The sequence below is a fragment of the Bombina bombina genome, chromosome 9 (genome assembly GCF_027579735.1).
Source record: "Bombina bombina isolate aBomBom1 chromosome 9, aBomBom1.pri, whole genome shotgun sequence".
NCBI classification, from domain to species: domain Eukaryota; kingdom Metazoa; phylum Chordata; class Amphibia; order Anura; family Bombinatoridae; genus Bombina; species Bombina bombina.
The window spans coordinates 61,913,381-61,926,951 of record NC_069507.1 but is presented as its reverse complement, the minus strand read 5'-3'; positions in this window follow the sequence as shown (position 1 = coordinate 61,926,951).

Below are 13,571 nucleotides of genomic sequence, written 5' to 3'. Positions count from 1 at the left end.
ATGTTGTATGTTTCTCGCTTCATATACTTAACATACAATTTAAAAATCAAAATTTATGCTTACCTGATAAATTATTTTCTTTCCTGGCATGGAGAGTCCACAAAACCATTCAATTACTAGTGGGAATTCAACCGCTGGCCACCAGGTGGAGGCAAAGAACACCCCAGCAAAGCTTCAAGTATCCTGCCACTTCCCACAATCCCCAGTCATTCAGATGAGGAATCATGGAAAGCGAAGAAGACACAAAGGGTATAGAGGTGCTTGAGGTTTAGAAATGACAAAATCTGTTTTAATATTAAAGGACCAGTCAACACAGTAGATTTGCATAATCAACAAATGCATGATAAGAAGATAATGCAATAGCACTTGGTCTGAACTTCAAATGAGTAGTAGATTTTTTTAAAATAAATTGCAAAGTTATGTATTTTGCCACTCCCCCTGTATCATGTGACAGCCATCAGCCAATCACAAATGCATATATGTATATGCTGTGAACTCTTGCACATGCTCAGTAGTAGCTGGTGACTCAAAAAATATAAATATTAAAAGACTGTGCAGATTTTGTTAATGGAAATAAATTGGAAAGTTGTTTAAAATTGCATGCTCTATCTGATTCATGAAGTTTTGACTTGAGTGTCCCTTTAAAATAAGGGCGGGTCATGGACTCTCCATGCCAGGAAATACATTTTTAAATCAGGTAAGCATAAATATTGTTTTCTTTGGAAAGGCATGGGGAGTCCACAAATCCATTCAATTACTTGTGGGAAACAATACCAAAGCTAGAATCCACAGAATGGAAGGGAGGGAAACACAAGACAGGCGAACCTAAACAGAAGGCACCACCGCTTGAAGAACTTTCCTCCCAAAAGAAGCCTCAGCTGAGGCAAAAACATCAAACTTGTAAAATTTGGAAAAAGTATGCAATGAAGACCAAGTGGCCGCCTTGCCAATCTGTTCCATAGAAGCATAATTTTTGAAGGGCCAAGAGGAAGAGACAGCCTTTGTGGAGTGAGCCGTGATTCTCTCTGGAGGCTGCTGTCCAGCTGTCTCATAAGCCAATCGAATAACACTTCTCAGCCAAAAGGAAAGAGTAGAAGAAGTAGCCTTCTGACCCTTCCGCTTACCAGAAAATACAACAAAAAGAGCAGTAGATTGCTGAAAATCTTTCGTAGCCTGCAAATAGAACTTCAGAGCACGCACAACATCCAGATTATGCAACAACCATTCCTTCTGAGAGGAAGGATTAGGACAAAATGAAGGAACAACAATTTATTGGTTAATATTGCGTATCGAAACCACCTTAGGTAGAAATCCTAATGTAGTACGACGAACCGCCTTATCTGCATGAAAAATAAGATAAGAAGGTTCACATTGTAAAGCCGAAAGCTCTGAAACCCTACGGGCAGAGGAAATTGCCAGAAGAAACAAAACCTTCCAGGACAATAATTTTATGTAATGCATAGGCTCAAACGGAGCCTGCTGCAGAACCCGAAGAACAAGATTAAGACTCCAAGGAGGAGCAATTGACCTAAACACAGGCCTGATTCTAACCATGGCCTGAACAAAAGATTGAACATCTCGCAAGATGGCCAGATGCTTTTGCAAAAGAATCGACCGAGCCGAAATCTGACCCTTTAGGGTACTGACTGATAAATTTTCTCCAGGCCTTCCTGAAGAAAAGACAGAATACGGGGAATTTTCATCTGACTCCAAGAAAAACCCCTAGATCTGCACCAATCAAGGTATTTACGCATACCTTATAATAAATCTAGCGAGTAACAGGCTTACGAGCCTGAATAATAGTCTCAACAATCTTCACAGAAAATCCTTGTCTGGACAAGACTAACAGTTTCTCTGAAGCTGACTGCTTGGAGATTGAACAAAGTTCGGATGGAGGAAGGGATCCTGAAGTAGAAGATCCTTCCTCAGAGGAAATTTCCATGGGGGAAATTACGACATCTTCGCTAGTGTCAGGTTTTTTCCTGGCTTTGTTTGCCATGTGCTGCTGGCAGCCATTTTACTCAGCTTTCTTGCTGAATCTGGTTCAGAGTGTGTGATGCTGCTCATTTCCTGCATGCCCTCTTATGGCCAGACTGTTGTACTTTATCCGTGTGAGACAGGTTGCAGTCTCAGAATTGTGATGTCATCACTTATTATTTAAAAGGCCTCTGTTTGTGAGTGCCTGTGTTTTACCTGGCTAGTCTGACGTCTCTTCTGGTTCCTGATTCCTGGCTTGTTCCTGACTTTGCTGTTCTCCTTGTTTCTAAATCCGGCTCGTCTGACTACTCGCTTTGGCTCCTGACTCGGCTCGTCTGACTACCAGCTCTGGTTTTGACTCCTGGCTTGTTATTTGACTTGTGGACTTTTTATTATTTTTGTTATTAATAAAGGTGTGATTATTTTTGCACTTCTTGTCTCAGTCTGATTCCTGGCACCCTGATAGCTAGGTCCACAAACTAAGCTCTGCAAGGCCACACTGGAGCGATTAGAATCACCAAACCTTGCTCCTGTTTGATACGGGTTATTACCCAAGGAAGAAGGTCAACCGGAGGGAACAGATAAATTAGACCGAAATCTCATGGCACTGCCAGGGCATCGACCAGAGCTGCTTGATGATCTCTTGATCTTGCTCCGTATTTTAGAAGCTTGGCGTTTAGAGAAGACGCCATCAGATTCAGCTACGGAACTCCCCACTTGAGGGTTAACATCTAGAATACTTCCGGATGGAGAGCCCATTCTCCTGGGTGAAGAGTCTGCCTGCTCAGATAATCCGCTTCCCAGTTGTCCACCCCGGGGATGTGAATGGCCGAAAGATGAGAATTATGAGACTCCACCCACTGAAGACTGTGAGTCACCTCCTTCATAGCTAATAAGTTCCGAGTTCCTCCTTGGTGGTTGATATATGCCACCGAAGTGATGTTGTCTGATTGGAATCTGATAATCCAGACTAAACTCAGTTGAGGCCAAGCTGTTAGCGCATTGAAGACTGCTCTTAATTCTAGGATATTTATAGGGAGGGCAGACTCCTCCTAAGTTCATGAGCTCTTAAGGAACCCCAAACTGCTCCCCAGCCTAACAGACTGGCATCCAAGGTCACAATCTCCCAAGAAGATCTCAGGAAACAAGTGCCCTGAGACAAATGGTCCTGGGAGATCCACCAGGACAGAGACATTTTTGTCTGAGAGTCTAGAACTATCCTTTGAGAGAGGTCTGAGTGGTCTCCATTCCATTGACTGCACATGCATAACTGAAGAGGTCTCAGATGGAAACAAGCAAACTGAATAATGTCCATAGATGCCACCATGAGACCAATTACTTCCATACATACTGCCACTGTTGGACGAAAAGAGGACTGAAGAGAACGACAGGCAGCAAGAAGCTTGAGTTTTCTGATGTCCGTCAAGAACATTTTCAAAGATACTGAGTCTATGATCGTCCCCAGAAAACATACCTTAGTACTTGGCACCAAGGAACTTTTCCCTAGATTCACCTTCCACCCGTGAGAGCGGAGAATTGATAACAGAGAATATGTATGGGATCTTGCTAACTGAAAAGATGGCGCCTGAACCAAGATATCGTCCAGGTAAGGTGCTACCGCAATCCCTAGAGATCTGTCCACAGCCAAAAGAACCCTTAGAACCTTCATAAAGATTTGAGGAGCAGTGGCAAGGCCAAAAGGAAGAGCTACAAATTGGAAATGTTGATCCAAAAAAGCAAACCTCAGGAACTTGAAATGTTCCCTGTGGAAAGGCACATGAAGATACGCGTCCTTCAGGTCTATGGTGGTCATAAATTGACTCTCCTGAACTAGAGGTAGAATAGAAGAAATAGTCTCCATTTTGAAGGATGGAACCTTGAGTAACATGTTGAGAGACTTGAGGTCTAGAATGGGTCAAAAACTTCCATCCTTTTTGGGAACCACAGAAAGATTTGAATACAATCCCTGAGCCTGTTCTACTTTACACAGTTTAAGAAGGCCTCTCTCTTTACCTGGTTTACAGATAATCTCTATAGGAGAAATCTGCCCCTTGGGGGACAAGATTTGAATCCTATCTTGTATCACTGGGAGACTATATCCACTGCCCAAAGAGCTAGGACGTTGCAAATCAAAGGCGGCCCCTTCATGCTGATTTAACATCAGCGGAAAGCTTTCAGGATTGCTTACCCTTATTCTAAGGTTGGCTAGCTCTCCAAGAGGTCTTGGCCTGCTAAGGTTTAGAAGACGAGGAAGATTTCTGTCACTTGAATTTACGAAAGGAATGAAAATTAGAAGTCTGTCGACCCTTGGGCCTATTCTTCTTATTCTGCGGCCAAAAATCTCCTTTTCCGCCAGTAACCGTCAAAATGATCTCAGCCAGACCAGGACTAAATAAAGTCTTACCCTTAAAGCTTGGACTTGGAATCACATCCACAGACCAATTTTTTAACCATAGGGCTCTACAGGCTAGAATCGCAAAACTAGAAATCTTGGCTCCCAGCCTGATTACTTTTATACTGACATCACAGTTAAAGTATTAGGCAGTTTTAGATCCTTGATCCTATCTTGGATCTCCTCTATTGTAGTCTCCTATTGTAGTCACCTGTGGCGTATTTAGGTTTGTGCTGCCCTAGGCAACCAAAATTCTGCTGCCCCCTCTACCCCCACCTCCCCAGGTTTTAGGGCTTTTTGGACATAATATAGTTTGGTGAGGATGTAACGTCACTTTTTTTTTTTCAATGGCATTTCCAAAGTAAATGTTTATGTTCAAGTGCACATGTTTTTCTATGTGTGTGTGTGTGTGTGTGTGTATATGGTGAGTGTGTACTAAGTGTGCGTAGATAGTAGGACAAAAAAGTGCTGCCCTATGCAAGTGTCTTGTTTGCCTAGGCCAAAATACGCCCCTGGTGCCTGCCCCAGGTTCTAGGCCTTTTTTTCCCCATATTATTTTTGGTCATATATATTTGTAATGTGTGAATTATATCACCTGATGCCCGGGACATTAAGTTATGAAGTTATTCTGCATGAGCCTTATACACACACAATTCTGCAAGCTTGCTTTTATATCGCTGAAATTATATCACCAGGGTCTCTTATCAAAACTGTGTCCCATTAAAATTATACACTCCACGAGAGCATTCAAATAATTCAAAACATTATGCCAAAAACTGCAGTTGCATCACATTGCCACTGCCAAAGTCTATTTTTTTTTTAAGTTATAGTATACTTTTATCCTATTAATGAATACACTCATGTTCTAAAAATTGGTATTCAATGTTTTGAAAAGTATGTTCCTTTTCTCAGCATAAATAAAACAAAATACATAGCATTTATGTAAATAAAATGACAATTTCCAATAAAAAATTCCAACAAATCTTAGTAAAAGCTTAGAAAGTAAATGTACTGCAGACACAGATTTATATTTACGTATACATAACACACTGGCACTATAAGGTTAGTATTTAATACTGCATGCTGTCTGGCACTATAAGGTTATTATTTAATACTGCATGTTGTCTGGCACTATGAGGCCTATTTATTAAAGGTCTTGCGGATACGCTCTCTGTATTCAGAATTGCTCACAAGAGCTGCTGGTGCAACGCCTCCCCCTGCAGACTCGCGGCCAATGGGCCACCAGCAGGGAGGTGTCAATCAACCCGATCGTACTCGATCGGGTTGAATTGTGGCAATTCCTGTCTGCCTGCTCAGAGCAGGCGGGCAGGGTTATGGAGCCGCGGTCTTTAGACCACTGCTTCATAACTGCTGTTTCTGGAGAGTCTGAAGACTCACCATAAACACAGGCCCACAAGCTCCATACGGAACTTGATAAATAGGCCTCAGTGGGTACAGCTGCAACCATCTGAGAAATATGTAAGACACGACAACCCTCTTCCTGCAAGTGCCTTCACACCTGTCAGCCAACCCCAGTAAGCCCTTAGGTACAGACCTCCAGTGCACTGTGTCTCTCCTTCTGCTTCCTGCTACAGCTGCTCCTGTCTGGCCACTGCCAGCCTCTCAGTGCCCAGTACTCCTCTACTAAAGTAAGCCCCACAGCACAGGACCAGCCAGTTCAGAGTGGGCAGCTTTCACACCCGCTGTCACCTCAGCATTGCCCAATGATAACAAGGTGCGGCAGGCTGTGCGCCCGGGCGTAAGTAGGTGCAGCGTGTATAGTCCGGTTGCTGTGCTGTGTTCTCAGTGCATAGTTGCCATCTGTGCCTCAGTAATACAGAGCTGGGGTAGTGTTATATAATTTGATCACAATAAATAAAATAAACTACTTGCCAGCTAGCAGTTACAATGAACTTCAGAAGAAGCTGCAAAAGGAGGTCTATAGGTGGCGCATTTGCGCTTGTGCAGGCTCAATTCCTTATACAATATGGGAAATGTAGTTTACCACAAAGGCAGGGGTAGCAGTCACCCATGTTTAATCCAGCCTCTGAAGGAGAGGCGCCAGCAGCTGAATTAACTTTCTAGTAGTACTCATATAACAACTAACAGAAAGTTAATTCAGCTGCCACTCCTTCAGTGGCTGCAAAAAATGCCACCCTTCCTCAATCTGCCGCCCTAGGCATGGGCCTTGTTGGTTTAGGCAGTAATATGCCCCTGAGTCACACCAATAAGAGGCTGCACCAGCAACTGTCGCAATACTAGCAACTGGTTGCCATTGCAAATCCTGATGAAGAAACATCTTTTTCTTAAATAACCCTCCAGTTTCTTATCCATAGGGTCTCTAAAAGAGGAACTATTCTCAAGAGAAATAGTAGTTATTTTGGCTAAGGTGGATATAGCGCCTCTACTTTAGGAACAGTGCACCAACGATCTCGCACTGAATCAGCATCAGGAAATATCTTCTTAAACACAGGAGATGGGTTAAAGGGAACACTCGGCTTCTCCCATTCCTGAGATATGTCAGACATGCGATCTGGAACAGGAAAAACCTCCACAGATTTAGGTTTGACATAAAAAACTCTGTTCAGCTTATTAGCATTCTTAGGAGCCTCTGCAATTGTTTCAGAGTCATCCAAAGTAGCTAAAACCTCCTTCAAAAGTAAAGAGAGATGCTTAAGTTTAAATCTAACATTAACCTCCTCAGAATCTACTGTACTAAGAACCGCAGATTCAGAATCAGAGATCTCGCCCTTAGAAACTGCAGAGGAATGATCCTCTCTAGATAACTGAGAAAGACTAACCAAATCAGTCTTGGCGGAATCAGAACCCATAGAAATGTTCATAGATCCATTTCCTCTTTCTCTTACCAGGTAAAGCACTTAAGGCTGCAGAAACTGCAAAAGTCAACTGCGCAGCAAAATGTTTAGGTAAAAAAACACTCCCAGGGACTGACTGAGAGGAACTGCAGGGCACTGCATGTGAATCTGTCAAAGACATGTTAGAAGAAGGCTGAGACAAACCCTGAACAGCATTATCCTGAGAAAAAGAAGGCTCAGATAGGGTATCCTTATCTTTAGATAATAATACTTTATTAAGGCAAGAGGAACAAAATTGCTCAGGAGGTATAACCTGGGCATCTGCACAGTAAAGACATTTATCAAAGAACAGAGGAAGCCGGCATCCATAGCAAATCAAAAAGCCCAAACAAATCTCTTCTCTTTTCTTATATTTTATTTCTACTTTTATATTTTAACATACATTGCTTGTATTAATTAACTATAGAAAACATACTAATCAAAAAACTGGCACCACTACACCCCAGCCAAGCTGGAGAGACTCACCCAACCGGTAATCAGGAATCAAATCCACGCCAGCAGAAATAACAATCCTGTTCAAACTGCAGATCCTAGAAAGCTGCAAATATCAGAGAGAAGCGACAGGCAGAAAAAACAATCTAATGCCAGAAAAAACGCTTTGTCCCCTTGTAATCCGGCTTCCTACAAACACAGCCGACTAGAAACAAACCGCTCAGCACTCAGGAACTAAACTGAGCGGTCAAATGATCGCAAAATTCAAAAGTGTGATCCAGAGTCATAAACTCAGTAAAAAGAACCGCCAACAAAACCTCCTTAAAGCAATATTACCCTAAAACAAAATAAGGGTAAACTGGGCAAACAAATCCCCATAGCCAAAAATAAAAAGCCTTCTTAACCAAGGAAAAATAAAAAAGGTAAAATCAGTAGAAATCCAAGACAGTCCCCTTTAGGGAAAACTCAGGAGACAGAAAACAATGCAAAAAAACAAGAAAAAGGGGTAAAGAAAGGAAATCAGAGACGAAACAGGTATGCCCTGAGAAACAAAAAATAGATGACAGATTTGTCATCAATCTCTCCTCTACCCATTTGTCAGAGTTTCAAATTAATGTACTTAGGAAAGGTTTAACTTTTTCACCAACCAAAATATTAGATAAATTTGAAGCAGATAAAGACCTGCATCTATTTCCACGCAAAATAGTATGTCATAAATTATTTGCAAAGAAAGATGAGAATCCTGAAGACATACCAATATAAGCAGTATTGGATACCTTAGAATATTTAGAATCTGAACAATCTGACATAAATACCCAGGATACTACTATTTGTAGTGGATTAAAATCTAAATCTACCTTCATGCCTAACCTCAGTAAAGCTCTCTTAATTAATACATTTGTTAAACTTGTTGAGGCGGATATTAAGGGTCTCAGAATGCCCCCTCTAATTCGGACAACTTGACTACTATTGAAAGACGTGCACTTTTTGAACTACACTCAAATAATAGTATAGTGATTAAGCCGTCCGATAAGGGGGGCAATGTTGTCATTCAAGATCACTTCAAATATATGGTTGAGTGCAATAGACAGCTTAGTGACACCCTTCAATATAGAAGAGTGACTGAAAATCCTCTACATAGCACAATGCAAGATCTAGAAGCCCTCCTAGTCCGAGCGCTAAATAAACAAATAATAACAAAAACTGAATTTGAATTCTTACAACCTGCTCAACCTAAAATACCTACCTTCTATACTTTTCCAAAGGTCCACAAAGAAGGTCAACAATATCCCCCAGGCCAGCCTATAATTGCCTGTATTGGTGGACCTTTGGAAAGTATAGGAGAATACATAGACCATTTCCTCAAACAATTTGTAGGTTATCTTCCATCCGTTGTTCAAGATACACCAGATCTTCTCAGGAAGATTAATGGAAAAGCCTTAGATGATTAAACTATATTAGCATCAATAGATGTGGAATCACTGTATTCCTGTATTCCCCATGAAAATGGGATACAGGCAACCAGGTTCTATCTTCAACAAAGAGGATCTTCCATTAATTCCCATACACATTTTATTTGTGATCTACTTAAGTTTGCACTGAAACACAACTTTATGTTCAATGATAGATATTATATCCAAGTTAGAGGCACTGCAATGGGGGTAAAAATTGCCTCCTCATATGCCTGCCTCTATCTTGGATATTGGGAACACAATTTTGTACTGAATACTGAGCCAGCAACAGCACACATCTTATTGTGGCTATGCTACATAGATGATGTGCTGTTGTTGTGGCAAGGGGATCTTACATCACTGAATGAGTATGTACAAAATTTTGAGAATAGGGAGTATAATTTAAAATTTACTCTAATATCAAGTAAAATAGAAATTAATTTTTTTGGACCAAACTATTATGAAAACTGATACTGGCCTAAAAACTATAATCTATTGTAAACCTACTTATACAAACAGTTTGCATAGGGCAGAAAGTTTTCATCCTGATGCTCAAATAAGGGAGGTCCTAAATCCTGTAGGAACTGTACCACAGATCTAAACTTTAAGAAAGAGTCAGAAGATCTCATTAAGAGATTCTTAGATAGGGGATATAATAAAAACCTTATTAAACGTAGCTATCAGTATGTTAAAAAACAGTCACAACAGGACAGTCTCTTTAAGATTTTACAAAAACATAAAAATGATAATAAACAACAAAATATGGTGAGATACATAACGCAATATAATGAATCTTGGGAAGATCTGAGAAAAATAATGACATGACACTGGCATCTATTGGTAATAGATACAAAATTAAGTCAAGTTCTAACACCACACAGGGCTCCAAACAATCAAGATAGACTAGTTCATAGTCACTTTGTTAGACCACCTGATCCTAGTAACTGGCTACATAAATCTTTTATTGAACCAGGGTGCTATCCCTGTAACTTATGTAAAGCCTGTAACCGTATATAGAGAGCAAAATATTTTGCCTCAAGAAATGGAAAAGTCTACAAAATATCTAAGAAAATGACATGTAGGACTGAAGGACTAGTCTATTTGGCAAAATGCAGTTTCCCCCTATTCTATGTAGGCAAAACTACACGTCTCCTACATGATAGAGTCCTAGAACATCTCAGAGACATAGAGAATGAAGACACAGACTCCAGTGTAGCAAGACACTTCAAATTGAAACATAATTCTAAAATACATGATTTTAAGGTGATTGGCATAGATAAGGTCAATTTAGGCATAAGAAGTGGTAATTTGGATAGGGTTCTACTCCAACATGAGAGTAAAGGGATGTTTAATCTAGATACTTTAACACCAAATGGCCTTAATGAAGAATTACATTTCGGCAATTTTTTTGTAAAATACAAGAAAATGAAAGGCTTTAACAATACCTTTATAACAATCTATATAATACTAATCGGTATTATAAGCTAAATCTACTTGTTATATTGTTATACACAGTTAAAAATAACACCAATCTTACTCTCGTTTAACTTTAATATGTTAGCCTATATTAAATCTATATTTAGTATATCAAACGTTATTTATTGTATAGCTTTGAATGTAGGCAAATAGAATGTACATTTTTTTGGTCTATTCATATTAGCAAGCTGCTGCAGTAGTTTTTTGTACACAAATATTGTAAATATTCTGTACTTTATCTCCTGAATGCATTTATATGAATAAAAGCGAAGTAAAGGATTAACAAAGTTCCCATTTATTAAATGGGAACGAATATTCACTGGCATTGTTTCCAGAGATATCAACCTGATAGCCTTTTAAAAAGGAAGCGGACAAAGCTCCAATTTCTGTTAAAGAGGGTGTAAGGTGATGGGATCATATCTTCACATGTGGTGGGAGTGCCCTAAGGTCAATAGAATATGGCAAAAGCTGTCCTCATTACTGAGAACAGTACTAAGCGAGCAGATTTATCTCACCCCTGCTCAAGCTCTGCTGCATGACAGTATTCCTAGACTGAATAAACACATTAATACATTTATCAGAATCTTATGCACCACAACAAGAATAGTGATTGGTAAATACTGGAAGACGGAAATACGTTGTGATCAAAAGTATTGGCTAGAATCCAATTGGTATATTTGATGTATGAGTCAGCTGCACGGGTACAAGATACAGAATCTCAATTTCAGAAGGTCTGGTTTTATTGGATACTAGAGAGAGATAATAGAACAATTCAAGGGGTAAGTGAGGAGGGTACGGAGCTGAGGTGAAATGTAAGCAACCTTAGGAGAGAGACAAGGGGAGAAAGGTGACGAGCAAGCTTAAATATTAGCTACAGGAAAGGTCTAAGATGAGTAAGTAATTTCTAGATGTGATGAAGATATAATATACAACGCTGAACTGTTAATTGATATTTCTGATATGTGCATTTGTTTCTGTTTTGTTTGTTACTCTTTGGTTTTTATTTTTATCATTCTTTTTCTGATTTAGTTCGGTTCTCTCTTTTATGGTTCTGATTTTATAATATCATTAACGAAGTTGGAAATATTTAAAATGTATGCCCCCTGCACAGTATGTGCACCCTGTTGAAGATATTATATGGAAGGTGACGAAAGAAAAAATGTTTGGGGGACCATATGTTAAATAAACAAACACTTCCTCCTGAAGATGCAAAGTAGTCTGCAGAAACTACATGAGGTCAACTGTATGACAGCAAATCTGGAGTAAACTTTTTTTATTAATTCTTAAATCAGTTCTGAACATGGACTTTGTGGGACCTCAGTATAGGGAGAACTTCTCTGAAACAAAAGGTACTCCAGAGAGATACTTCTCTATGTAACATAACAGTAGTACTTCATGGTTTGATGTTTTTCTGTGACTAAATGTATATACTTTTTCTGATGTTATTGTTGGAGGAGTGTGAGTAATAAAAAATATTTCATTTAAAAAGGAAGCGGACAGCAAAAAGAATCACACACAAAGCCCAGAAGAAGCCTGTAATCAGGTGAAACGTACGTAGGCAAGTTCTTTCCTACACCGTGAACGTTACTTGTGGAAGAAAGTTGACTACTGGTATTAACCTACGCATAGCCCAGTAAGGGAAAAAGCAAAAGGTTTTGTTGATTCTCAGTTGTTGTTGTGTCTAGTAGGGCCACTGAAACCCTTTTAGCAGTCAACATTGAGTATAAACTGCATACTCCCTATAATATCCGGAGCAAAAGATTCCTTTTGATTCAGCTGTCTTTGAAGTTGTTCTAGGTGAGTCCGTTGTGGGAGCAGGCATCTGTATTAAGAACCGATATCTCTGCGGCTAAGATTGGCTGTTTTTTTACAGTTACCGACTGCGTAGGAGATCTCAGCTCACTACCCTAGGACTTACCATGGATTTACATTGATTGGCAGTATTGCCATTTCCTACCTATTGGAGGAAGTCTACTACCAAGTAACGACTATCTACAAGCAAGATATCAGCAAAGGAGGACTTTATATACGGACTGCTGCTCACTCATATCTACAATTAGCAGCAACAGATATTATACTCTGCACTCTGAGCTAAGTATATTGATCCTATATATACTCTTATCACGGAGTAGGATCATTGTTCCTCATTAACTATCTTGTTACTAGCCATTTCTTGTATAAACGTTCACTGGTGTATTGTTATGTACAGAATATATCATCTTTCTGTTTTACTGATAATGTAAATTGTCCAGATACTTGACTGTGACTTTTCTGTTCACCTTTTTTGAGGTATTATATAGCCTCTGGTGATTAAATTGGTTAATAATGGACAAGAGTGCTATTTCTGAGATCTCTTTTTTTGCCTCCATGTTTTTTTTTGTGCAAATTATTAACGTAGATCTCAGCACCGGTAATTGTTACATTTTGTCCTCACCTCCCTATTATCCTGAGCTGAAGTAACTTTACAAACAAAAAGCCTTCTTATTACAGAACAGTGCCCTGAACTGCTGCCCAAATAAATCACCCAATCTTAAGAGATATTCAGTCCCATAAGGATCCACCTTGTTCTCTAAATATCCCTTTAAAAAAAAAAAAAAAAAAAAAAAAGGAACTCCTAAGTGCTGCATCCTTCTCACCTAGAGGGTAAAAGCACATACCCTGTAGATTCACTGTAGGGCAGGTACAGCAACAGGTGTGACAGAATCCTCACTGACATAGACCTGTAGATAAAGAAAAAAACAGAGTAACCAACCCTGGTTTTCTATATAGGGGTAGCATAAATGTTGGAAGGTAAGCAAAGACAAACTGGCCGTCTTCCAACTGCTAAAAGCCACCATTACTATTACATGGAGACAGCATAACCCCAATCCTTGCTTGCAGGGAAAAGTACCCATTAAAGGATTTACAACTTTATTTCCTCCAGACACCATCTTCGCACATCACCTACAATGTTACACAGGCAAAGAA